This window comes from Oryctolagus cuniculus, chromosome 19 (genome assembly GCF_964237555.1).
Source record: "Oryctolagus cuniculus chromosome 19, mOryCun1.1, whole genome shotgun sequence".
Taxonomy (NCBI): Eukaryota; Metazoa; Chordata; class Mammalia; order Lagomorpha; family Leporidae; genus Oryctolagus; species Oryctolagus cuniculus.
This window is the reverse complement of record NC_091450.1, coordinates 24,804,875-24,831,719: the sequence shown is the minus strand read 5'-3', so window position 1 is coordinate 24,831,719 and position 26,845 is coordinate 24,804,875. Positions and strand designations below refer to the sequence as shown.

Sequence of the window (26,845 nt, the reverse complement as noted above, 5' to 3'; positions counted from 1 at the left end):
CTATTCCAAATAACCCGATTCTCCAGTGCAGACATTGGAAGAAGGGAAAACAGAGAAGAGAAAACCTATAGACAAAAAGACAGGGGGGCCGGCGCTGTGGCATAGCCGGTAGAGCCACTGCCCGCAGTGTACGGGTGCTGTATCAGGTCCTGGCTGCTCCACTTCTGATCCAGCTCTCTGCTGTGGCCTGGGAGGGCAGTAGAAGATGGCGCAAGTGCTTGGGCCCCTGCACCCGCCTGGGAGACACAGAAGAAGCTCCTGGCTTCAGATGGGCGCAGCTCTGGACATTGTGGGCATTGGGGAGTGAACCATTGGATGGAAGTGAGATGGGGAGTGAGCCATTCTCTCTCTCTCTCTCTGCCTCTCTATAACTCCACCTTTCAAATAAATAAATAAATTTTTAAAAAAAGAATATAAGAAAAGACTTGGGAACGTAATTGCAATACGTGAATTCTCATTTGATCACAACAGAAAGAGAGGGAGAGGATGTGAATGCCAGCAAGATACTCAGTGACGCTGAGAACGTAGGACTGCCAACTCTGCTGTGGTTAAGTTCTTTCCAAAAGAGTCCTTGTCCTTTAGAGAAGTGTGCTGAAACATTCGCAGGAAACACAGTCTGATGTCTGGGTTTTGCTTTGAATCAATCTGGGGCAAAGATAAAGCAAACCTGGCTACTCAGTGGTAATTTTGGAAGCCAACCAATGGTAGATGAGGGCTTGTTACACTCTCCTCATTACTATATTGTCATTTAACGATCATTTATTTATTTATTTGTGGGACACACAGACAGAAAGACTGACAGAGGAAAAGACTGACAGAGGAAGAGAGTTCCCCTTCACTGGTTCATCCCCAGGTCATTTAGTTAGACTAGGGGCCACAGCTGGGAGTTGGGAACTCAGTGGGTGCCAGCCAACCAATCACTTGAGCCACCCCTTCTGCCTCCCACGGTCCACACTGGTGGGAAGCTGGAGACAGGAGCCGGAGCCAGAGCCAGAGCCTGGGCATTCTGATGCGGGACACGGGCATGTTGACTGTGCACCAAATGCCCACCCCTTTCCTGTTCCACGTGTTGGCGGCTTTCATCATCAGACAGTGAAAGGGACAAACTCAGGGCTCTGAGCTTCCCCACGCTGGCACCGTGGCCAGTTCATGCTCCTCCCTGTGCCTGGAGGTTGTCCTCCGTCGCAAGGGGGCCAGTGCCAGGACACAATTTAGAACATCACGGATTGGCGACTTTTCTAACATTTGGGGTGGGGGACCACGTGAGCTCTGCATTTTGCCGAATTACAGCACCAGAAGACAAAAACCTGCCATTGAGCCTCGACATTCTCTCACAGAAGAAAGGGCGCTCAGCCACCGGAGACAGCATCGCAGCGCAGGCCTGGCCTTCCGGCGGGCCACAGAGCTTGTGACAAACAAGCGTCCCTGGTGTCCCTGTCTTCCCACTTCATCCTGCCGCTGTCTGCACACACACCCTGGGGAGAGGAAGGAAGGCTCTGGGGCTGGCTGCTCTCACTTCCCTACCGGCTGATGAACTTGAGCCCGGATGCTGCTGTGCTCCCAATGGGGAGGGCATTCAACTCATGAGCTGCTCCAGTGCAGGCAGGGGTCCCCCCACACGCAGTCCGCAGGGGCTCACGCACCCACACCCGCTTCTGAAGACGCCCTCCTTCACCCACTCCCAGTGGTGGCTGCGAGGGGGGATTGCAAACTCAGGGAGGGCTTTCCCACCGGAGACTCTCCACCAGCTGGACAACAGCGGCGGGGTCCAGGGCAGCAAGGGTCTTTCTGTCTGTGCTCAGCAGATCCTGAGGTCACGGGAGAGAGGAGCCAGCCTCAGGGCTGGCATCCCCTGGCCATGCTCTTGAGACCTGGTTCATTCCCTAGACGGTTGCAAAGGCTGAAAAGGCCGAAGTGTTGGGCCAGGCTGAAGCCAGGGGCCAGCAGCTCCATCCTGGTCTCCCACATGAATGGCAGGGACCCAAGCACTTGGGCTATTTCCTGCTGCTTTTCCCAAGTGCATTAGCAGGGAGCTGGATCAGAAGTGGAGCAGCCAGGATTCAAACTGGCGCCCATATGGGATTCCGGCATTGCAGGCAGTGGCTTTACCTGCTACACCACAATGCTGGCACCAGGTATATTCAACCTTGAATGTTCTCCATAGCAGCAATAATATATGACAGACACTAATATATTACTTCTTCAATAATAATGTCCTCCTGGTGTAGAATAATGATTCCCAGTGGACACTATGAAGCAGATGGGCTGGATTTGAATCCTGGCATGGCCACTTACTAGGACATGGCCTTGGCTAGTCTCTTTGGACCTGTTTTTCCTACCTGCACAATAGGGATGGAAGTATTTGCTACTTCACATGTTTTTGTGAGTGTTGAAAAGGGAGTGAGGCTGGCATTGTGGTGTGGCATGTTAAACCTGATGGTGATGCCTGCATCCCAGAATGGCGTGCTTGTTCCAGTCCTGGCTGCTCTGCCTCCAATCCAGCTTCCTGGTAACACACGTGGGAAGGCAATGCATGATGGCCCAAGGGAACCTAGATGTAGTTCCTGGTTCCTGGCTTCAGCCTGTCCTTGCTTTGACTGTTACAGGCACCTGGGGAGTGAACCTGCAGATGGATGATCTGTGTGTGTGTGTGTGTGTGTGTGTGTAACCCTGCCTTTTGAATAAATAAAATCTTTAAAAAGTGGATATTAATTTTTTTTTGACAGGCAGAGTGGACAGTGAGAGAGAGAGAGACAAAGAGAAAGTTCTTCCTTTGCCGTTGGTTCACCCTCCAATGGCCGCCGCGGCTGGCGCGCTGCGGCCGGCGCACCGCGCTGATCCAATGGCAGGAGCCAGGAGCCAGGTGCTTTTCCTGGTCTCCCATGGGGTGCAGGACCCAAGCACCTGGGCCATCCTCCACTGCACTCCCTGGCCACAGCAGAGAGCTGGCCTGGAAGAGGGGCAACCGGGACAGAATCCGGCACCCCGACCGGGACTAGAACCCGGTGTGCCGGCGCCGCTAGGTGGAGGATTAGCCTAGTGAGCCGCGGCGCCGGCCGGATATTAATTTTTTAAAGATTTATTTGAAAGGCAGAGTTACACAGAGAGAGGGACAGAGAGACAGAGATAGAGAGATCTTCCACTTGCTGCTGGTTCACTCTCTAAATGCCCACAATGGCTGGAGCTGGGCTGATACGAAGCCAGGATCCGGGAGCTTTTTCAGCATCTCCCACGTGGGTACAGGGGCCCAAACACTAGGACTATCTTCTGCTGCTTTCCCAGGTGCCTTAGCAGGGAGCTGGATTGGAAGTGGAGCAGCTGGGACTTGAACCGGCACCCATACTGGATGCCAGCACTGCAGGCGGTAGCTTTTTCTGCTACGTCATGGTGTTGGCCCAAAGAAGTTGATATTTAAAGAAAAAAAAAAAAGGACCCAGGTAGTTACAGGGACAACAGCTCACTGAGGCAGAGAAAGGAAGAGTGCAGCTCACCCGGCTTCAGGCTCATTTCTGAGTCCGAGAATCCAATAACCAAGTCCTGACAGCAACAGGAGAGGGCCCAGTCTTGCTCTCCTGGAACCACCAGGGAGTGTCTGTGTAATGCCCTAGCACGGCACTAGGTGTCGCCCTCGAGTTGTCTGCAGACGATCTCCCCGGAGAGGCTGGCGCTGCAGGACCCAGCTGGGAGGTCTGCTCCCAGCTCAGCAGGAATCTGAAGATGGGCTCCTATCTGCAGATGAATTCCCTTCTGCTGACGTCAGGGGAGCAGGTGTGTGCCACGCCCTGCCTGCTCGCAGCCCTTTCTCCCAGAGTTCCCTGCGCTGGGCTCACACACCTTCCCTCTCCCTCCCTCACATCCTCCTCCCTTTCTTTTTTCTTTTCTACAGATACTAGGGTGCTTTGAAACATTCCTGGAAAGGGCTGGCATTGTGGCGCAGCAGGCTAAGCCACTACTGAGACTCCCACATCCCGTATCAGAGCACTGGTTCAAGTCCCGGCTGTTTCCCGTCTGATCCCGCTCTCTGCCCGTGCTCCGGGGAAAGCAGAGGAAGATGGCTCCAGGGACTGGGCCCTGCCACTCACGGTGGAGGCCTGGGTAGGGTTCTGGGCTTCTGGCTGCAGCCTGACCCAGCACTGGCTCTTGTGGCTTTTTGTGGGGTGAACCAGTGTATGAAAGATCTTTCTCTCTCTTCATTTCTCTTTGTTATTCTTCCTTTTGAATAAATACATATATAAATATTGTTTAAAAGTTCATGGAAAACATGTAAGCAAAGATAAGCTTATTTTGGTGTAAAAATTCTGAAATACGTGCCTATCTTTCCAGAATGTGCATTTTCCATTAACTTTTCGAACTACCCCCTACATATTGGATACAGAGCATGTGTCAGACTCTGGGGCTATAACACAATAAAACTGAAAAACTCTCTTTTTTGATGGAATTTACTCCCTAGTTTCTTCTTTTAAAGATTTACTTATTTATTTGAAAGGCAGACAGCAGGTTGTGTGTGTGTATGTGTATGGGCGTGTGTGTCTATATCTCTCTTTTTGGAAATCCTGTAATATGAGGTAGCCTATTTCGTCAAGTAATTAGGGTGCTGGATGGTAGAGAATTTTGTCAGTCAACTATGTACACACAGTAAATACTGTTTCTTAGGCAAAGATACCTTTTTTATATAGTTGTAAAATTCCATTATATTCTATTGCCAAAGAAACATTAAGAACTTTGTATAGCTGTATAAAAAGAAAGAAAAAATAAAAAAAGGCAGGTATACAGAGAGAAAAGGAGAGAGAGAGAGAGAGAGACAGAGAGAGAGAGAATGAATATGAATCTTTCACCTGCTGGTTCACTTCCCAAATGGCCGCCATGACTGGGCTGGGACAGGTTGAGGCCAGGAGCTAGGAGTTTCATCCAGGTCTCCCACATGGGTGCAGGGGCCCAGTGACTTGGGCCATCTTCCACTGCTTTCCCAGGTGTATTAGCAGGAAGCTGGATCAGAAGTGGAGCAGCCAGACACAAACTGGTGCCCATGTGGGGTGTGGGCCTCACAGGTAGCAGCTTCACCTGCTATGCCACAATGCCCACCTGGTGGCTGAGACTGACACTTGGGTCATCTTCCCCGTGGCCTTCCCAGGTGCATTAGCAGGGAGCTGGATCGGAAGCACAAAGCGTCGGGATTTGGCACTCTGAGCATCCCAAGTGGCCTCTTAACCACTGAGCCAAACGTCCGCCCCCCTCCCCCCGTCTCCTACTTACCTGCATGTTCTCTGCACCCAGCACATCACAGATAACCGCCTTAATGTCTTGGCATATACGTTTCCAGTTTTAAAAAGCATATTCTAACATACATACGTGACATTTATGTAAATAAAGTCCCTCCTTGATGCTAATTCTGTGACTCCTACACACACTTACCAGGTGTCATGACGGTCTTTCCAAGTGAGAGTCTGTTCAGTGCTTATATGGCCGCAAATGCTACCCACAGCCTCTCTGCCCCTCGGAAACTAGGAAAGACGGCCTTGAACTCCAAGGCCATTCCCCGTGGATTCTCAGCTTCAGGACAAAGTGAAAAATGGGTTGGGTTGCTCATCTCATGAGAACATCTCATGGGTCCTCTGGTCACTCCTCAGGCATCTGCCCAATCTATTACATCAGGATTTATTCAGCTGGTCTCCAACGGACGGACGTGAGGCGGCTTCCAGCGCTTGCTGCCGCGAGCAGTGCTGCAGTGACCCACCCTGCTCGTCCTTTGATTTTTTTTTAAGTTCCTAGAAGTGGAATTGTTTTCTTAAAGAATATTAAAGAGTTTGATACCCACTAGGAATTGGTTTTTATACTTTTATGAAACTTTATTATCTGAAAACAACTTCTATTGGTTCAGAACTTTGTTTAACGCACACTTCCCCTGACGACTGCACTTCTGTTACAACTCTGCAGCAAATCATTCCTTCTACATGGATGTAGGTGTGGACACGCGGCACCGCAGTTATGATGCAGCCTGGGATGCCTGCAGCGTGTGTCGGGGACTACGGGTTTGAGTTCTGACTCTTCTTCAGATTCCAGCTTCCTGCTAATGTGCATCCTGCAACACAGCAGGTGATGGCTCAAGTACCTGGGCCCCTGCAACCCATGTGGGAGGCCCAGATGGAGTCCCAGGCTCCTGGCTTCAACCTGGCCCAGCCCTGGCTGTTGGGGGTGTTTGGAGAGTGAACCAGCAGATGGAAGATCTCTCTGCACCTGTTTCTGTGTCTCTGCCTTTAGAAAAAAAAATATTTTGGGATTTAGAGATGCGGTCTCCTCTCAGTTCCTGCAGGCAGTGGCAATGAGAAGGTACCTAGAACACCTGTTAGTGAAGCCTTCCCTCTGGCGGCTGCTTGGAGGCGAACCTTCAATCACACCGCATGTGCCCAGTGCCCATGACTCCTGCTTTGCAGACAGGAAGAAAATGATCCCCCACAGGACAAGTCAGCCGGCTCCAGGCCTCTTCTGGTCCACGGCAAAGCTCCTGCGGTTCCACAGCTTTGCCTCTGTCAGAAGTTTTCACTTAGCTGGTTTTGATTCCTTCCAAATTTGGGCAGGAAATTGCTATCAGTCCCTGAACTGCGTTCCGATCCTTCTTCCGCCCTCCTGCCTTTTGCGTATTGTTTCCATGAATAACACCCATGTCTATGCGTGCTCCCCTTGTGCAATCTTGTCTGCTTTTACAAAATTAATCGGTTTGTCCTGTAATCGAAAGGTAATACTTGTACCTGTCTCTGGGATACCGTATAGTATTTGCGCCCACGTGCACACTGTCCAAGGATCAGCTCAGGATGCTTAGTTTATCCACCGTCTCAAACACCTATCACTTCTTGCTTATGGGAACACCCAAATTTCCTCTTCTAGCTATTCTGATGTACACAGGAACTTCAAAAAGTTGTGGAAAATGAAATTAGAAGATACATTAATTTTGTTACAAACTATGTTTGAAAAAAAAAAACCATGGAAGTGGGTATTATGAAAAACAATGATGCACAGCTTTCAAAATTGTATTGCACCAACACAAATTTATCTTTTTATTCAGTTTTTTTAAAACAATATTTCTTTATTTGAAAGGTAGCGTGACACAGAGAGGGAGAAGGAGAGACGGAGTGGGAGAGAGATCTTCCCTCCGCTTGCTCACTCCCCAGATGGTCACAACGGCAGGGGCCAGACTAGACCAAAGCCAGGAGCTTGCAACTCCCTCGGGTCTCCCACGTGGCTGTGAGCAGCCCAAGTACCTGGCCCATCATCTGCCGCCTTTCCAAGTGCATCAGCAGGGAGCTGGATGGGAAACGGAGCAGCTGGGACTCACGTGAGATGCTGGCATTACAGGCTGAGGCTTCAACAGCTGCGCCACCATGCTGGCCTCCCAATCTATAACTTTAGTGGGCTTCATCGCAGGGGAGCCAGGCCCTGTGTGGTGGCAGGGACAGGTTCTCTGCTGGCCATGTCCCTGGGAGGGCCCTGCAGCCGGCCTTGCCTGCCCACTGAGGCAGCCCCAATTACAGCCATCTCAGGATGTGGGGAGCAGACAGACTGCAGAGGGGCGGGCTGTTCGTCAGCAGGCAGGGGGCTGCAGCCGTCAGCCTGGCTCTCATCCTGAGTCATGTGAGCCACATGGGTGCCCTACCTTGACGCTGCACTGCCCTGTGCCCCCGAGGCCCTCAGGCTGGCAGTACGCTACACATGGCCACATTTTACCCAAGACAAATAGGAGGCTCTCAGAGTCAGGACTCACTGCAAGTCCTGCATGGAGCAAGTCATGAAGCCCAGATCTGGCATTCAGGTGTGTCTGACCCAAGGCCCTTGTTCTTGCTCTTATCTTGACATTCATTTTTTTCACAACAGTGAAGGAGAGAGAGAGAGAGAGAGAGAGAGAGGTCAAAGCACAGGGAGGCCAGAGCAGAGAGGCTGCCTAGGAAAATCTACCTCCAAGACCCAGTCTGGGGACTCCCTAGAGAAGCAGGGTGAGGTAGGAGACGGTGTGAACATTGTCCAGTGACACTTCCAGGAATACGTAGGTCCAGGCAATGGAGCCTTCTAGAAGGAAAGTCTGCCAGTGGGGAATGACTTGTGGTCTCTTTGGGGTCTGCGCTGGGGAACTTTCCAGCTCAGTGGTAGACCATGTTGAGGGCTTTGGAACTGCCCCATGCCAAAGAGGGGACATCTACCCACAGCCCTGCCAAGTCAGGATACCTGGCCCACGTGGCGGCTGGGGCTCGGTCTACCCCACCGGCTGCCTCAGGACTCTGGGCCATCACTGGAGGGGTGAAGGAACTTCAAAACGTTCACCCAAAAGGGAATAAAACCTAAGTGTATTTTGGTGCCAAAAAACCCTTGCAGTTTTCTCATGATACACATTTCCATGAATTTTATTATTGCTACTTAAAGATTTATTTATTTATTTATTTGAAAGGCAGAGTAACAGAGACAAAGAGCTACAGAGAGATCTTCCATCTGCTGGTTCACTCCCCAAATGGCCGTTAACAGTTGGGGCTGGGCCAGGCTGAAGCCAGGAGCCAGGAACTTCTTCCAGGTCTCACACATGGTGGCAGGGCCTCAAGTGCTTCGGTCATCTTCCTCTGCTTTCCCAGGCCATTGGCAGGAAGCTGGATCTGAAGTGGAGCAGCTGGGAATTGAACCAGCCCCCATGCCGGTGCTGCTTACTGTGGCTTACTCTGCTTATTTTTTAAGTTTGCTTTTTGGGAGCTGACATTATGGCACAGTGATCTGGGCTGTTTCTTGAACACCAGCATCCTACATCACAGCACTGATTTGAATCCTGGCTGCTCTGTTTCTGATCTAGCTCCCTGCTGATGAGCCTGGGAAAGCAGCAGAGGATGGCCCTAGTGCTTGGACCCCTTTACCCAAGTGAGACGCCCGGATGGAATTCCTGGCTCCCGGCTTTGGGCTGACCTAGAGCTGGGTGTTGCAGCCCTTTGGGGTATAAACCAGTGGATGATTCTCCTCTTTCTCTCTGTCACTCTAACTTTCAAATAAATACATCTCTCTCTCTTTTTTTTTTATTTGACAGATAGAGTTAGACAGTGAGAGAGAGAGAGAGAGAGAGAGAGAAAGGTCTTCCTTCTGTTGGTTCACCCCTCAAATGGCTGCTACGGCCGGCACTGAGCCGATCCGAATCCAGGAGCCAGGTACTTCCTCCTGGTCTCCCATGCAGGTGCAGGGCCCAAGCACTTGGGCCATCCTCCACTGCCCTCCCGGGCCACAGCAGAGAGCTGCCTGGAAGAGGAGCAACCAGGACTAGAACCTGGTGCCCACATGGGATGCTGGTGCCACAGGCAGAGGATTAACCAAGTGAGCCATGGTGCTGGCCCCCAAATAAATAAATCTTTAAAAAAATATTTTTATTTATTTCAGGGATGGGGTGGGAGAGGGGGAGAGAGAGAGAGAGAGAGAGAGAGAGAGAGAGAGAGAGAGAAAGAACGAAAACTCCCATCTGCTGGTTTACTCCCCAAATGCCTGCAACAGCCAGAGCTAGTCTGAGAGGAAGCCTGGAGCAGGGAATGTGATCCAGGTCTCCCAGTGGGTGACAGGCAGGATAGGGGGAGTGCTGGCTTGGTCAATATTTGGTCTAGGCAGGTGAGCTGGTATGCAGCACACACTAAGGAAGTCACCACTATCTCTTAGCAAGAGTCAGACCCTTCCCAACAAGGGTTAAGCAGCCAGGCCCCAAGTACCTCCTGACACAGAACAAATAAGAAAAAACAGTTTCTGCTGAATCCAGCAGGGATCTTGACCTCTGATCAACCTCTGTTTCATCCCAGTGTGAAAAACATTCTCCTGGAAGGAGACTTCAGATACTAATGAAACACAATGTATGTTAGTGCTGCTATCTCAACACAGGCCTCCCTAAACGTGGTAAAGGGCGCCTCCCAGAGCTGTGGAAACATGATAAGAGTGGAGCTCAGCCCCCGGCTGGCAGAAGCTCACTCGGGCCTGGCCTGCCTGTGGGATGTGTACTTCTGCTCTGTCCTCACAGCCTCTCTCCCCACTGGCCTCTGTCTGTGACCTGGGCTCCTGGGCCCCTCTCTGGCCCCGCAGCATCTGTAGCAGCAGGAACTGTTACTTGAGCCGTCAGCACTGTTTCACTGGGTCTGCACCAGCAGGAATCTGGAGTTAGGAGCTGGACCAGGGACTTGAACGCGGGCACTCGATGTGGGACACAGGCGCCTTAACTGTTAAGCTAAACGATTTTCCACCAATAAGGTAGAAAGGCGCGCTCTGCATGTGACTGTCAGTGTTAAATCATGCTCAGAGACGGGATTTCACGGTTTCTACCTCACTGCATTAAATACAGGTGCCTAAGGAGGGAGATTTCCAAGTGGGAGTTGTTTTTTTTTTAACATTTACTATTTTTCAAAAGTTTTATTTGAAAGGCAGAACAAAGCACACATACATTGCGAGAGAGAGAGAGAGAGAGAGAGAGATCGTTCATCTGCTGGTTCACTCTCCAAATGGTCACAACAGTCCGGGCTGGGTCAGGATGAAGCCAGAAGCCAGGAACTCCATCCAGGTTTCCCACATGGGCAGCAAGGGCCCAAATACTTGGTTCATCATCTGCTGCCTTCCCAGGCCCATTAGCAGGAAGCTGGATTGGAAGCAGTCCATATGGGATGCCAGTTGTTGGTGAAATGTGCCGTCTTAGCTAACAGCGCCATCTTGGGCTCTGGCCCAGGCACCAGCCTGTGAACCAAGTTCAGCCTCTCCAGGACCCAGCCTGGCTTATCAGGAGTCAGGTGAGCAAATGGCCCAGCCACAAGAGTTAGCTCCATCCCACCATAACGGGACTCGTTGCTCCCACCTTCCTACCCCCTGCAAGACTACAACAGGACCTGCTTCCCACACACGCGCACTTTTGATCTCTCTTGACCTCTCTCCCTTTCTGCCCCTCTGCCCTCTCCCTCCAGCCTGTCAGGTCCCCCCCCCCCGACAATAAACCTTCCCTTCAATTCCCGTGTTTGGTGTGTTTTGTGGTGGCCCTTCTCCAGTGTCACAAGCAATGGCTTAACCTGATGAGCCACAATGCCAATCAATTTTTTTTTTTACAAGATTTTTATTTATTTATTTGAAAGACAGAGTTACAGAGAGAGAGGGAGATAGACCTTCCTTCTCCTGATTCACTACCCAAGTGGCTGCAACAGCTAGGGCTGGGCTAGACTGAAGCTGGCAGCCAGGAGCTTTTCTGGGTCTCCTACATGTGTGGCAGGGGCCTGAGCACTTGGGCCATCTTTCACTGCTTTCCCAGGTGCATGAGCAGGGAGCTGGATCAGAAGTGGAGCAGGGGCTGACTGACTCTGTGGTGTGGCAGGTAAAGACACTGTCTGCAGTGCCGGCATCCCACATGGGTGTCGGTTTGAGTCCTGGCTGCTCTCTGCTATGGCCTGGGAAAGTAGTAGAAGATGGCCCAAGTGCTTGGGCCCCTGCACCCACATGGGAGACCCAGAAGAAACTCCTGGCTCTTGGCTTCAAATCAGTGCAGCTCTGGCCATTGTGGCCATTTGGGGAGTGAGTCAGCAGATGGAGGATCTCTCTCTCTCTGCCTTTCAAATAAATAAATAAATCTTAAAAAAAAAAAAAAATGAATAAAAGAAGTGGAGCAGCCAGACTCGAATAGGTGCCCAAATAGGATGTGGACCTCACAGGTCCACAATGCTGTCATAATGTTACAATGCTGGCCCCTGGCCCCTCAATCTTTTAAAATGTTTTTATTTATTTATTTTATTCATTTGAAAGAGAGACAGAAAGAGAGAGACAGAAGTTTCCCATCCACTGGTTCACTCTCCAAATGCAAAAGTCAAGGTAGGGCTAGGCCAAAGGTAGGAGCCTGGAATTCAATCTATGTCTTCCACGTGAAGGACCAAATCCTTGAGTCATCACCTGCTGCCTCCCAGGGTGCACGTGAGCAAGAAGCTGGAATGGAAAGTAGAGCCAGGGCTCGAACCCAGGCACTCCACACGGGATGAGGACAGCCCAAGCTGTAGGATAACTGTCGCATCAAAGGCCCTTCCCCGCCTTTGAGATACTGCAAGAACTGTCCAACACCTCCTCCTCTTTTTAATACAAATCTGATCTCAGGGTTTTACTCTAATCCTTTTACTCTTGTTGCCCCATATGAGGGGACTTCAAAAATTTCATGGAAAAACTGAGTCAAAAGATAAGTTTATTTTGGTGCAAAAAATTGTGAGCTCCTTTTTTTTTTCACTATCTATGCATTCTCCATAAATTTGTTGAAGACTGCTTGTGCTTGTTGCTGGCCTTGGGCAAGCGCTGTGACAACCTCTCACTCTCCTCATCTGTGGGATGGGAGTAATAATTGCACCTGCCTCACCCGGCTGAGGCAAAGCTGGACTGAGGATCAGGCCAACCTTGGCGCACAAGGTCCCGCCCATCACCGGAGCCCTGTAGGTGTGAGCTTTCCTTACTGAGGTCAGCACGAGTTTTGGATTACGCGTGGAAACAAGGCTTCATAATACAAGTCCTCTGTGAAAATGGGGGGGGAGGGAATCCCATACCCAAAGCTGGCTTGCCCAGCGGCTGGCATTGTGGGTTAAACTGCTGCTGACTGCTCTGCTTCCAATCCAGCTCCCTGTTAACGGTCCTGGGAAGTCAGCCGAGGATGGTCCAAGTGCTTGGGCACCTCCCACACTCACAGGAGACTGGGAAGAAGCTTCTGGTTCCTGGCTTCGTCCTGGCCCAGCCCCAACTACTGCAGCCATTTGTGAAGTGAACCAGTAGATGGAAGATCTCTATCTCCCTCTCTGTAGTTCTTCTTTCAAATAAATACATGAAGCTTTAAATAAAATGAAATGATGAAAAAGCAGTTTGCTTTGCTTTTTGGCCTGTTACAGTTTGCAGAAAACATCTAGTCAGGAAGCATACGTTTGCGTGTTGTTACACGCACGGGGAAAATACACTGAATGAGGGGCTGGCGCTGTGGCACAGCAGGTAAAGCCACCGCCTGCAGTGCTGGCATCCCATATGGGCGCCGGTTCAAGTCCTGGCTGCTCCAATTCTGATCCAGCTCTCTGCTATGGTCTGGGAAAGCAGTAGAAGATGGCCCAAGTCCTGGGGCCCCTGCACCCACGTGGGAGACCCCGGGGAAGCTCCCGGACTTTGGATTGGCCCAGCTCTAGCCGTTGTAGCCACTTGGAGAGTGAACCAGTGGATGGAAGACCTCTCTCTCTCCCTCTCTGCCTTAGCCTCTCTGTAACTCTACCTTTCAAATAAATAAATAATCTTTAAAAAAATACACTGAATGAAAGATTTCAAGTAGGCTCCCATTTCTATCAAAATCATGTCATCAGTACCATGGCTCTGAGTTGCTTTCTATTTCTGAAACCTTTTTTTTTTTTTTTAAAGATTTATTTTATTTATTTGAAAGACAGAGTTACAGAGAGAGAGGTCTATCATCCGCTGGTTCACTCCCCAGATGGCTGCAATGGCTGTAGCTGTGCTGACCCAAAGCCAGGAACCAGGAGCTTCTTCTGGGTCTCCCACATGGGTGCAGGGGCCCAAGCACTTGGGCCATCTTCTACTGCCCTCCCAGGCCATAGCAGAGAGCTGGATTCGAAGAGGAGCAGCTGAGACTAGAACCGGTGCCCACATGGGATGCCAGCACTTCAGGCCAGGGCTTTAACCTGCTGCGCCACAGCGCCAGCCCCTCTGAAATCTTCTTAATCAGGAAATTAAAGAAAAAAAGTATTCAAAATGCATAGTAACACATTTCAGAGCAATTGCAAAATCTAATGTGTGCAAATTATTCATATGTTCATCATTTTATTATAGCACATCCGATTTGGGGAATCAAGTGTAGGATAAAGGAGACATCCATTAGCTGCTAAAAAAGTCTCCTACATGTGACGGATTTGAACATCGTAACTAGCTTCCCACCGACACAGAGCTCCTGCTGTTCAACGCGGCTGGTGGTTCTCCAAGACTGATTGCGGTGGGGACTTCTCTGCTTAGGCACTGACCCACAGGGTGAGGAGCTCAGCTGCGTTTCTGAAGCTGTTTTGTTCGATTTTGAAAGTTTTTTTGTTTGTTTGTTTTTTGTTTTGACAGGCAGAGTGGACAGTGAGAGAGAGAGACAGAGAGAAAGGTCTTCCTTTGCCATTGGTTCACCCTCTGTGGCCGGCGCACCACGCTGATCCGATGGCAGGAGCCAGGAGCCAGGTGCTTTTCCTGGTCTCCCATGGGGTGCAGGGCCCTAGTACTTGGGCCATCCTCCACTGCACTCCCGGGCCACAGCAGAGAGCTGGCCTGGAAGAGGGGCAACCGGGACAGAATCCAGCGCCCTGACCAGGACTAGAACCCAGTGTGCCAGAGCAGCTAGGCGGAGGATTAGCCTACTGAGCCGCGGTGCCGGCTGAAAGTTTTAAAACTAGATCCAGCCAGGAAGGGAGTGATGGAATGAAGAGAGAAATTTGAGTGCGTGCGCCTTGTATTATGGCGGGCCCACGGAGCTTCCAGCACCAGGAGCGCGCTGTCAGTTGTCATTTATTAAAGTGAGGAATTCTTCTAAAGATTAGCAGGAGAAACAGAGGCTGTTGGCCAAAGGGTGGTGACCTGGGAGGGCAGACTTGGGACCTCGGGCAGGATTGTGACTCCAGTGTGTCCCCTGGAGTTCACGTGCTGGTAGCTTAATTCCCATGGCAACCGTGCAGCGATGTGGGGCCTTTGGGAGGTGACTGGATCATGTGGACACTGCCCTCGTGGCCAGGTTAATACCACTGTCATGGGACTGGGCTTGTTAATGTGAAAACAGGTTCCTTATAATAGGGTTAGTTGGTCCGTGTTCCCTTGCTCTCTGGCCCTTCTAGTTTCCGCCAAGGGAGCACCCAGCTGGGAGGCTCCCAGCTGATGTCAGCCCCTTCATCTTGGGCTTCCCAGACTCTCAAGCCACGAGAAATCACTTTCTGCCCCAGAAAATTACCTGGTGGGGTCTGTTAAAGTCGCACAAAATGGCCCGAGACAGGTAGCTTTCTCCTGTTTGTCCGGTGTGTGCGCACACACTTGTGTGCACATGTGTGCACGTGTATATACAAGGCACCTGTGTGTATGTGCGTGTGTGGGTGTTTAGTGACTTTCCCGCCTTGCAGTGTATCTGTTTCTGACCCCACCTCAGCAGAAGTCGTGGGCCCTTTGGTTCTCGGAATCACACGGGGAGACTTTGATAGGAAGGCTCTGGGGGGATTTTATAGACTCCGGGGAATGCATGAGACGATGAGAGACGAACCACCACCGCGTTCAGGCCTGGCAGGAGAGGGCTGCCTCCGCTATTCTGCTCTATCTGCAGTGGGTGTTAGGGTGCCTGGGCTCCTCAGCGGACTGCCTGGGTTTGATTCCCCACTTCGGCTCCTGACTCCAGCTTCCTGCTAAGGCAGACCCTGAGAGGCAGCAGGGGATGATTCAAGTTTTTGGGTCTCTGCCACCCTCCCAGGAGACGTGGATTGTTTTACTATTTCCTGGCTACAGCCTTGGCCTAGTCCCAGCCATTTCAGGTATTTGAGGGGAAGGAACAAGTATATAGGAGATATTTCTGAGTCTCTGAGCCTCCCCAAAATAAGTAAATAAAATCTTCTGAAGCGTCTCTTAGGTACACAAGCACAGTCTCGCTGTACACAGTCGCCATGATGCAGGGGAACAGCTGTGTTCCTGGTGCTCCACCCTCCCCAGACCCCGGCTCTTCCTAGAACCCCAGTTCTGCTTGTTCCAGGGTCAGGCATCAGTGTTATTGCTTCGATGTGTCTCCCCCAAGGTATTTTCCATGATTTGCAAACAAAATTTGCATAGTATTAATGTTCAGAAATGCACAGTGTTAATGTTCAATTTCTAGTGTAACCTCGGTTTTAAGACATACACAATCACGGGACCAGGGTTTGACGCAGCAGTTAAGACGCTGCTTGGGCCGGCGCCGCAGCTCACTAGGCTAATCCTCCGGGTGCCGGTACTCTGGGTTCTAGTCCTGGTTGGGGCGCCGGATTCTGTCCTGGTTGCTCCTCTTCCAGGTCAGCTCTCTGCTGTGGCCCGGGAAGGCAGTGGAGGATGGCCCAAGTCCTTGGGCCCTGCACCCGCATGGGAGACCAGGAGGAGGCACCTGGCTCCTGGCTTCGGATCGGTGCAGCGCGCCGGCCGTAGCGGCCACTTTGGGGGTGAAGCAACAGAAAGGAAGACCTTTCTCTCTGTCTCTCTTTCATTGTCTGACTCTGCCTGTCAATAAAAAAAAAAAATGCTGCTTGGATGTCCTCTTCCGACACCGGAGTGCCTGGGTTTGAGTCCAGCTTCCAGTTCCAGCTTCCTGCTAACGAGCATCTGGGAGACCGCAGGTGATGGCTCCAAGCACTTGGGTTCCTGACTCCCACGGGGGAGACAGGGATGGAGCTGCTGGCTCTCGATGTCAGCCTGGCCCAGCCCTGGATGTTGCAGCCACCTGGGGAGAGGACCAGTGTGGGTAGAAGATGTCTCTCACCTTCTGCTTTTCGGATAAAGATAATTAAATAAATTAAAAACAAATTTAAAGAGACACTTGCTCTCATAGTTTCAGGGACAAATCACACCACCAGACTTTTAAGAGAAGCAGCAGCTCTTGGCCTTGGTTCGACCTCTGTGTCCCTGCCTCACTCAGGCAAACACAGTCAAGTTTTTCTGAGACCTCCCTGTGGTGACACAGTGCGTGTGCAGACTTCTGCTTCTGGGTCTTTCAGCTCCAGGCACTGCTAGTGTGCATGACAAGCCTGCCCCTTCACTCTGCCTGCAGCACCACCACTACTCACAGCTGAGCCACGGAATATGCTACGTTTTTGAATTTCTGACCAATTTTTATTTGCTCCCTTGACATGAGTCACATTGTCACCTCTGCTGTGTTTTCTACAATCTAATTGTGGGTCCAGCCATGACATTCCCCAGCTGTCCCCACTTGCTCTCAACAGCGTCATTACAGCCTCACCTTGGAGGGTGCCGTCCAGGAGCCTTGATCTCCATCCGGAGTGTGTTCCGGCCAAGTCCAGTGTTCAGCGGAGAGTTTTCTTCTCATCACCGTGGGATTCCATCTTTCTTGTGAGCTGGATCTCCTGTGGCCTGGATCCCACATCTTCTCCTTCCTTCATTGGTTGGTTTATTTACTTATTAACTCCTCCAGTAGACTTCTGAGAAAGAGTATGTGGGTATTGTGTGTATGTTTTTACGCAAGTGGGATCTTATTTGATTTCTTGTTTTATAATATTACTTTCATCATTTAACATCATGCCTTGACCATCTTTCCCCATGAGCGACAACTATGACCTCCTTATTTTAACGGCTGAACAGGTAACAGAAGCCCATTTAACTAACATAATTGGGACTCACAGTTGGGCTCTTAATTAAAAATTAGAATGAGGGAGCTGGTGTTGTAGCACAGGGGGTTAAGCCACTCCCCCGAGATGCTGGCATGCCGTATCAGCGTGCCAGTTTGAATCCCAGCTGCTCCACTTTGGATCCACCTCCCTGGTAACGCACCTGGGAAGGCAGCAGAGGATGGCCCAAGTGCTTGGGAGACCTGGAGGGAGTTCCGGGTTTCTGGCATCAGCCTGACCCAGCCCTGATGGTTGCAATCATTTGGGTAGTGAATCAGCAGATGGAAGATCTTTCTCTTTCTTTCTAGCACTCTATTGTCAAATAAATACAATTTTTAAAAAACCTTTCTTTTTAAAAAGATTTATTGACTTATTCATTTGAAAGGAAGACTTACAGAGAGGCAGAGGCAGAAGCAGAGGCAGATGGAGAAGTCTTCCATCCGCTGGTTCACTCCCCCAGTGGCTGCAATGGCCAGAGCTGGGCTGATCTGAAACCAAGAGCCAGGAGCTTCCTTAAGGTCTCCTACGCGGGTGCAGGGGCCCAAGCACTTGAGCCATCTTGTACTGCTTTCCGAGGCCATAAGCAGAGAGCTGGATTGGAAAAGGAGCAGCCAGGACACAGACCAACACCCACATGGGATGCCGGCGCTGCAGGCAGAGGCTTGGCCTACTATGCCCCAGCACCAATCCCTCTGTTTTATTTCCACATGTTTTCTGTAGATTGAAAGTTCTGTCAAAATGTAAAGTTAGAAACACAACGCCATGGCTAGGGAACCCCCTGCCATTTCTAAATTGGATTGTTTACTTCTCTATCATGAATTTCCTGAAAAGTGATTTTTCAAGTACAAAATACTTCCTATTTAGAATAGCAATTATCATTGCATTTTCTTTTTCTTGTGAATGGGATGCACCAAAAGTTACAGAAAGTTTAATGAAGGATTTGTGCTAATAGCAAATGTGTCAAAGAAAATAAAAGGCAAAGTTGCTTTTTAAAATTGCTAATGCTTCTAGACATTTTTGTGCACATTTTGGAAAGTATACTTCTTTAAAAATTTATTTGAAAGGCAAAGTTACAGAGAAAGAGAGAGAGGAAGAAAAAAGAGAGAGGGGCCAGCACCATCCCATATATGTGCCAGGTTCTAGTCCCAGTTGCTCCTCTTTCAGTCCAGCTCTCTGCTGTGGCCTGGGAAGGCAGTGGAGGATGGCCCAGGTGCTTGGGCCCCGCGCCCGCATGGGAGACCAGGAGGAAGCACCTGGCTTGTGGCTTCGGATCGGTGCAGCGCGCCGGCCATAGAAGTCATCGTGGGGTGAACCAACGGAAAAGGAAGACCTTTCTCTCTGTCTCTCTCTCTCACTGTCTATAACTCTACCTGTGGAAAAAAAAAAAAAAAGAATGGGATTATTTGCAGTTACTGAAAGTGCTGTAATCCATCATAAATTAAACAAACAAAAAAAAACAAAGAGAGAGATTTTCCATCTGCTGTTCAATCCCCAAATGGCCGTGATGGTTGGGGCTGGGCCAAGCAGAAGGCAAGAGCTGGAGACTTCATCTGGGTTTCCCACAGGGTGGCAGGGGCCCAAGCACTTGGGCCATTCGCTGCTGCTTCCCAGGTGCATTCGTAGGGAACTGGATTGGAAGTAGAGCAGCCAGGACTTGAACCTGGCATCAGGGGTGGTGGCACCTGCTGTGTCACAATGCCAGCCCCTAGCTTGGTTATTTGAAGAGCTCATTGGTAACATTTTCATGCTGATAGGATTGACTGCCTATCAGAGAAACGTAGAAGTAGCTCACTTGTATTTGGTCAGGACTCTTTAAGATGCCAAAGACAGAAAACAAACTCATTTTATTATTCATTCATTCATTTGAGAGGCAGAGAGACAGGAAGACAGAGACTGACACGGAGAATTCTGTGCATTTTCACACCCCAGATGTCTGCAGTGGCCAGGGCTGACCCAGACCGAAGCCTGGAAGACAGGAACTCAATTCAGGTCTCCCAGTGAATGGCAGGAACTCAACAGAGGAGCCACCTCTGCTGTATCCCAAATCTACATTAACAGGAAGCTGAGTTAGAAGAGGAGCCAGGAATCAAACCTTGGCAGTTGGATATGGGACACAAGTATCTTAACCAATAGACCAAACTTATCTTTATCTAAAGGAAAAGAAATTATTTGATCCATGTATTTGAAGAGTTCCACAGGTACACTCTGCTGCCACTAGGAGTTCAAGAGTAAACATTTGGGGCTGGCACTGTGGCATAGTGGGTATTGCTGCTGCCTGCAGTGCTGGTAGCCCATATGGGTGCCGGTTCGAGTCCTGGCTGCTCCACTTCCCATCCAGCTCTCTGCTATGGCCTGGGAAAGCAGCAGAAGATGGCCCAAGTCCTTGGCCCCTGCACCCATGTGGGAGACCCTGAGGAAGTTCCCGGCATTCGGACAGGCACAGCTCTAACTGTTGTGGCCAATTGGGGGAGTGAACTGGTGTATGGAAGACCTCTCTCTCTCTCTGCCTAACTCTGACTTTCAAATAAATAAATACATCTTACCAAAAAAAGAGTAAACATTTCCATTAAACTTATTTCTTTCCCAAGGTACTGACAGTCATTCCCTTTTAATGCATCACGCGTTAGCTGGAGAAGCACTCTGATGAATCACAGAAGCCTGTCCAGTTTAGCCTGTGGCGCGTGTGTCCATGTGCTTCTCCGCACGGGGTCCTCAGGAAGGGCCCGGGGCACACACAAGTGGGGAGCACTGGGGTCCCAGCAGCCTGTCCAGCAGGGCTGTGAGCCAGGGGAGACTGCAAAGTTTCTGAAGCAGTCTTTCTCTGACCTTCTCCTGCCCTCCGTGCACCCCCACCCCCAAGTGAGTCACAGAATCCTTCCCTAAGTCAGGTCGTAGAAGCTAGAAATAGCGCTCTAACCTTCCGTCACCTTTTTTTTTTTTTTTTTTTTTTTTTTTTTGGTTGACAGGCAGAGTGGACAGTGAGACAGAGAGAAAGGTCTTCCTCTGCCGTTGGTTCACCCTCCAATGGCCGCACCGCGCTGATCCGATGGCAGGAGCCAGGTGCTTCTCCTGGTCTCCCATGCGGGTGCAGAACCCAAGCACTTGGGCCATCCTCCACTGCACTCCTGGGCCATAGCAGAGAGCTGGACTGGAAGAGGGCAACCGGGACAGAATCTGGTGCCCCGACCGGGACTAGAACCCGGTGTGCCAGCGCCGCAAGGCGGAGGATTAGCCTAGTGAGCCGCGGCGCCGGCCCTGCCACCTTTCTATGTACGAACCGGGAGGGGTCCTGCCCCATACCCAGGTGGAAAGGACTCCATAGAAGGCCGAGAAGAGTCTGAAGAGATACGTCTGACTGGGATCCCCCTGAATCTATCATCATACCAGACCTTTGGTCTAATCACATTTCTATCTGCTATACACACACTTTGTTGGGCATTGTGGTGCAGCGGGTTAAGCCACTGCATAGGAAGTCTGCATCCTATATTCGAGGGCTGGTTTGAATCTACTCTGCACTTCCCATCCAGCTTCCTGCTGATGCATCTTGGGAAGAAGCAAATGATATAGCTCAAGCGCTTGGTTCATGCTGCCTTCTATGTGGGAGACCTGGATGGAGTTCCTGGCTCCTGGCTTTGACCTGGTCCAGACCAGGCTGCTGCCTCTTGTAGCCATTTGGGGAGTGAAGCAGGTTGGAAAATTTCTGTCTCTCACTCTGCCTTTCAAGTCAATGAAAATAAATACCACTACTCCCCTCCGAAAACAAACAAACAAACAAACAAGAAAAAGGACAGTTTTCCCTGGGTCTCTGAGTCTTCATTTCTGAAGGCTCTTCTGTCCTGTAAAACCTTATGTAAGTGTTTTTCTGTGTATTGCTGTGGGAGTGTCGGCTGTGAGGCTGATGGGGAGAAAAGACAGCACATCTGTGTGCTGCCACACAGGACATTCACAGAACATGTACGATATGAACACGCACTACAACTCTGCAGTCTGGTAGGTCACGTTTTCCCTAGCTTTTATTAACGTGAAGTCTTTTTTTTTTTTTTTTTTTTAAATTTGAGATGCAGGAGAGCGAGCGGGAGAGCTCCCATCCACGGGGCCATTCCCAAACACCTGCAATGATGGGGGGTGAGCAGGGACTGAAGCTGGGAGCCAGGAGCTCAACCTGAGCACTCCGCTGTGGCACTTGGTCACCTTAACTAGTGTCTTTTTAAACATTTTTAATTTATATATCTTTATCTTCATTTACAAAGCAGAGAGATAGTAAGAGACACGGAGACAGACACAGAGGTGTTTCCAGCCTACTCGTTCAATCCTCAAATGCCCATGACAGCCATGGCTGGGTTGGGCTACATCCAGGAGCCTGCAGATTCATCTGGGCTCTCCCCATGGGTGGCAGGGACCCAAATACTTGAGCCATCACGGGCTCCCCTCTAGGGTGTGCACAGCAGGAAGACGGAATCCGAAGCAGAGCTGGAAGTTGAACAGACACTCCAACTGGGGAAGTGGACATCACAAGGTGTATTTTAAGGTGCTGTAGTGTGTACTTTGCCAAACGCCCAGCCCTGAACCAGTGTGTTAATTGCTAGGCTCAATGCTCACCCCGGGACACATTTTAAGATCAGTGTTGCTTGGGGCTGGCACTGTGGCACAGCTGGTTAAAGCCCTGGTCTGCAACGCTGGCATCCCATATGGGTTTGAGTCCTGGCTGCTCCACTTCCGATCCAGCTCTCTGCTATGGCCTGGAAAAGCAGTGGAAGATGGTTCAAGTGCTTGGTCCCCTGCACCCTTGTGAGAGACCTGGAAGAAGCTCCTGGCTGCTGGCTTCAGGTTGGTGCAGCTCCAGCCACTGTAGTCATCTGGGGAATGAACCAGCAGATGGAAGACCTTTCTCTCTCTGCCTCCCTGTAACTCTGCCTTTCAAATAAAAAATAAATCTTAAAAAAAATAAAAAAGATCAGTGTTCCTTAAAATTCATTTTAGGAAACACTGAATTCTGGCTTTGAATGATATAGCCTTGCCTGATAACACAAAGGTACCTGTCGCTCCCCGTCTTCACGGAGGAACGACACTAAACCCTGCCTAGGCTTCATATCCGAGTCACCGCACCATTATGTCGTTCCCCCTCTTCATGGAGGAACGACACAGGACCCTGGGCTGTTCTCTTGTCTGCTCGGCCCTCCCCGGGTTTGCTGCTGGTTCTTCCCGGGTTGGCTACCGTCCCTTCCACCTCCGTGGAAGGGCGGTTCCCTCTGGCCACTTTCCCCACTTCTGCAGGGGAGCGGCACACCGGCCGGCTCTCTCGGGGGCTGCACAGGTGTTCCTTCAGATAGATGTTCCCCTTAGATGTTCCTGGTGCATGTTGTCTCTCTCCTCCTTTATAGTCCTCTTCCACCAATCCCAACTCTGCTACCCACACGCTGAGCGCGCTGCTCTCCTGCAATCAGGAGTAGGTCCTACAGTTTATTGGTTGAACTGGAGGCAGCTGTGTAGAAGCTGTTTCTCCCTTCTCAGCGCCATATTGTGGGGGAGCAGATGCATAGAATAAGTCTTAATTCCAGTAACTCAGTCTAGTCCGGGTTGCTCCCCACAGTACCATTTAGCCCAGGAAGTCTATTTGCTAGGGATATACCTGAGAAAACTGCAAATATCCTTCCACATAAAGATTTGTACACAAATGCTCATAGCAATATATACTCATAATAACTAAAAAGTATAACCAACCAAAATGTCCATGATCTGATCAATGCATAAACCAGACATGGCTCCTCCATGGAGTGGATCATAGCAAGAATGAAGTGGAGACACACGCTGCAGCATGTGTGAAGTGAAAGAAGCCACAGAAGAAGTACCCAAAAGACCACGTGTGCGTTCACTGACACGAAAGGCCCAGAAGCAAATCCAGAGACAGGGAGCAGATGAAGGGCGCATGAGGCTGGTGCTGGGAGAAGTGGTGGTGACTGTTAACGGGCACACGGTTTATTTTTGGGGTGATGTCAATGTTCTGGGATCACTAAGTGAGGACTGATGCACAACTCCATAAATATGTTAAAGGCCACCCAGTTAGACACCTCAAAAGAGTGCTCTTGGGGCTGGTGGTATGGTGCGGCAGGTTAAGCCACCGCCTGTGACACCAGCATTCCACATGGTTGTTGGTTAGAGTCCTGGTTGCTCCAGTTCCCATCCAGCTCCCTGCTAATTTACCTGGGAAAGCAGTGGAAGATGGCCCAAGTGCTGGGGCCCTGCACCCACGTGGGAGACCCAGATGGAGTTCCAGGCTCCTGGCTTTGGCCTAGTCCAGTCCCGGCTGTTGCAGTCATCTGGGGTGTGAACCAGCAGATGAAAGTCTCTCTCTCTCTCTCTGTCTCTTTCTCCCTCTAACTCTGCCCTTCAAATAAATAGATAAATCTTAAAAAAATAAAAGAGTGCTTTTTAGGGTATGTGAATTATATCTCAATAGAGCCACAATTAGAGTAATATAAAATGACTATCATTCATAGAGCCCCTGCCAAGCTCCCTGTTCAGAGGGAACAACAGTGTCCCAGAACAATTACAAACATCAGCAGTGACTGAACAGCTTTTCCTCTGGGTGGCCCACTCCTACCCCACAGCCTCAAGTCCTTGTATTATCTCATTTGACTTTCACAACAACTCCCGAAAGATAATCTCAGCATTGTTTCCCTTTTACAGGAAGTAACCAAAGCTCAGACAAGTCAGAGGAATGTGACCAAAGCTACATGACTCCGACTCAGTGACCCCTTACAGGGGCTTGGCTAGGACCCAGCATTCCAGTCGGACTGCTTGATGTGGTTACTCTGTATAGGTGAAGGCCCTGTGGTTTTTTGTTTTTAAAGATTTATTTTTATTTATTTGAAAGGCAGAGTGACAGAGAGAGGGAAGGACAGAGAGAGAGAGAGAGAGAGAGAGAGAGAGGTCTTTCATCTGTTGGCACTCCCCTAATTGCCTCAATGCATAGGGTTGGACCTGGCCAAGTTAAAGCCAGAAGCTTGGAACCCCATCCAGGTCTCCTATATGAGTGGCATGGATCCTAAGTACTTGGGTGATCTTCCGCTGTTTTACCAGGCGCATTCGCAGAGAGCTGGATCCAAAGTGGAGCAGCCAGGACTTGAACTGGTGCTCTAGCATGTGATCCCAGTGTTCCAGTCGGTGGCTTAACCCATGGTGCCACAATGCCAGCCCTCAGTGCCCATGGTTTTGTAGTTGCTCTTGGGTCTAAATGACAGCAAAGGACAGGAAAAGAAAGTATGCATTAGAAAGTGGAAGCAAAGGCCGGCGCCGTGGCTCAATAGGCTAATCCTCCGCCTGAGGTGCTGGCACACCGGGTTCTAGTCCTGGTCGGGGCACTGGATTCTGTCCCGGTTGCCCCTCTTCCAGGCCAGCTCTCTGCTGTGGCCCGGGAGTGCAGTGGAGGATGGCCCAAGTGCTTGGGCCCTGCACCCCATGGGAGACCAGGAGAAGCACCTTGCTCCTGCCTTTGGATCAGCGCGGTGTGCCGGCCACAGTGCGCTGGCCATGGTGGCCACTGGAGGGTAAATCAACGGCAAAAGGAAGACCTTTCTCTCTGTATCTCTCTCTCACCGTCCACTCTACTTGTCAAAAAAAAAAAAAAATGTTAAAGGGAGTAGTCAGTCAATGATTAAAGAAAAAAAATCATGGTAGGTGTTTGGTGCAGTGGTCAAGCTGCCTGCAGTGCCTGGGTTCATGTCCCAGCTCTGCTTCCAATCCAGCTTCCTGCTAATACACTCCTTGGGAGGCAGCAGGTGACGGCTCAAGTAGCTGGGTCCCTGCCACCCATGGGAGAGATCTGCACTGAGTTCTTAGCTGCTAGCTTGGCCCAGTTCTGGCCAAGCATTTGGGGTGCAAATCAGTGCAAATCTGTCTCCCAAATAAAAATTAAATAAAGTGGAGACAGGGTCGATGCTGTGGCACAGCGGGTTAAAGCCCTAGTCTGAAGTGCTGGCATCCTATATGGGTGCCGGTTCTAGTCCCAGCTGCTCCACTTCTGATCCAGCTCTCTGCTATGGCCTGGGAAAGCAGTGGAGGATGGCCCAAGTCCTTGGACCCCTGAACCCAAGTCCTTGGGCCCCTGCACCCACATGGGAGACCCGGAGGAAGCTCCTGGCTCCTGGCTTTGGATTGGTGCAGCTCTGGCCATTGCAGCCATCTGGGGAGTGAACCATCGGATGGAAGACCTCTCTCTCTCTACCTCTCTCTGTAACTCTTTCAGATAAATAAAATAAAATAAATCTTAAAAACAAAAAAGTGGAGACAAAAATTACCCCAGGTAGAAGTTCACAGTTAAAAAAGAAAAGTGAAACAACTCCGAAACTTCCTGCAGAGCTGCAGAGCACTTCCGATGGTGCTGAGACTTCAACGCAGCCCACCTTCAAAGGGAAGGCAGCCAAGGGCCTACAGAACTGGCCCGAAACGGAATCAGCATTTTAGTGTCCACAAGCAAACGGGGCAAGGTGTGCTGAGATCTAAGAGGGAGAGAGGGGAGAGTGACGGCTTTGCCCAGCAGGCACCTGGGCTCCTTGCCTTCCTGGATCCTGGCTCTGAGCCGTCTGTCTCCTCCTGCCCCCCTGTGCACGAGGCCTGCCTTCCTCGGGCTCTGTCTCGAGTTGAAGAAGAAACTTACCCACGTGCTGCTTGTGGAGACGCGGGAGGGCCCGTGCTTGTGGTGTGGTGTTTGCTGTTCCTTTGCGTTCTTCTTACTTTTGCGTGTTCTGGTTCCTTTCATTGTGACCACAGTGTGCTGGAAAGGGCCTGCTGTGTCATACAGAAGTATTTAGTGGAAGAGGCAGTATTGCCTCCTGGTTCAGGCAGCAGCTTTGGCATCGGCCCCAGTCAGGATGCTGTAGGTTATGGGGCAGTAACGAACAGCACCCAGATCTCAGGGCTGTGTTTCTTACTGATGCGGCTGGCCTGCCTCGGGCAGCTTGGGTGGCTGTGACTGAGCACCACAGACTGGGAGGCAGAAACAGACTGGACAGCAGAAATTTCTCACGGTTGTGGAGGCTGGAACTGCAAGGTCAGTTGGCGTCTGGGGAGGGCCCACTTCTTGGTTTGCAGGTAGCTGCCTTCTTGCTGTGTGCTCCCATGGTCTTTCCTTGGTGCATGGTGCTGTGGGTGTGTGTGGGGGGAATAATCGGAGTCAGGGCTTCAACGGATACGAGTGTTTAGGGGACAAACACACTTAGCCTGTGACAGTGTCCTTCCTGGATCAGCAGGGGCTAGGCCCCATGGGTTCTTCCTTTTGAAACCAGACCTGAGAGCGGGGACCAAACAGTATCAGGAGCCACCACAGCAAGAGAAGGAAAATGTCTCTGAAGGTTCTTGCCTTCAAGTGACACATGAAGACACACTCCTGCCCTGTGCTCAGGAGAGGGGAATGGCTTGGGTGCTGGCCACAGAGTCCCTGGTCTAGACGGTGCTGGGAAGGCGTCTTTTCAGACGTG

At 50.6% G+C, this 26,845-nt stretch overlaps 1 protein-coding gene and 1 long non-coding RNA gene across 5 annotated transcripts in view; one reads left to right on the top strand and one right to left on the bottom strand.

The window, feature by feature from the left end:
• LOC103348554 (uncharacterized) overlaps positions 1-26,845 on the bottom strand; it is a 62,473-nt gene that overhangs the window by 17,526 nt on the left and 18,102 nt on the right. The window contains exons 2-4 of one of the 3 annotated variants that reach the window (XR_011384797.1): positions 26,026-26,510; positions 16,985-17,183; positions 16,260-16,468 (exon numbers count right to left, since the gene is read on the bottom strand). This is a non-coding gene — a long non-coding RNA (uncharacterized lncRNA). Of the gene's footprint in view, positions 1-16,259; positions 16,469-16,835; positions 17,184-26,025; positions 26,511-26,845 lie in introns of those variants that run through there. The other 2 variants (XR_011384798.1, XR_516905.4) reach the window with 2 other exon arrangements.
• The window catches only part of TNFRSF17 (TNF receptor superfamily member 17), a 45,795-nt gene that overhangs the window by 5,572 nt on the left and 13,378 nt on the right, over positions 1-26,845 (top strand). Inside the window, exon 2 of one of the 2 annotated variants that reach the window (XM_008257736.4) lies at positions 16,968-17,146. The exons of the other annotated variant lie outside the window; for it this stretch is intronic. The gene's annotated coding sequence lies outside the window, so the exon portion shown is untranslated. The remainder of the gene's footprint in view (positions 1-16,967; positions 17,147-26,845) is intronic. 2 annotated transcript variants of the gene reach the window in all.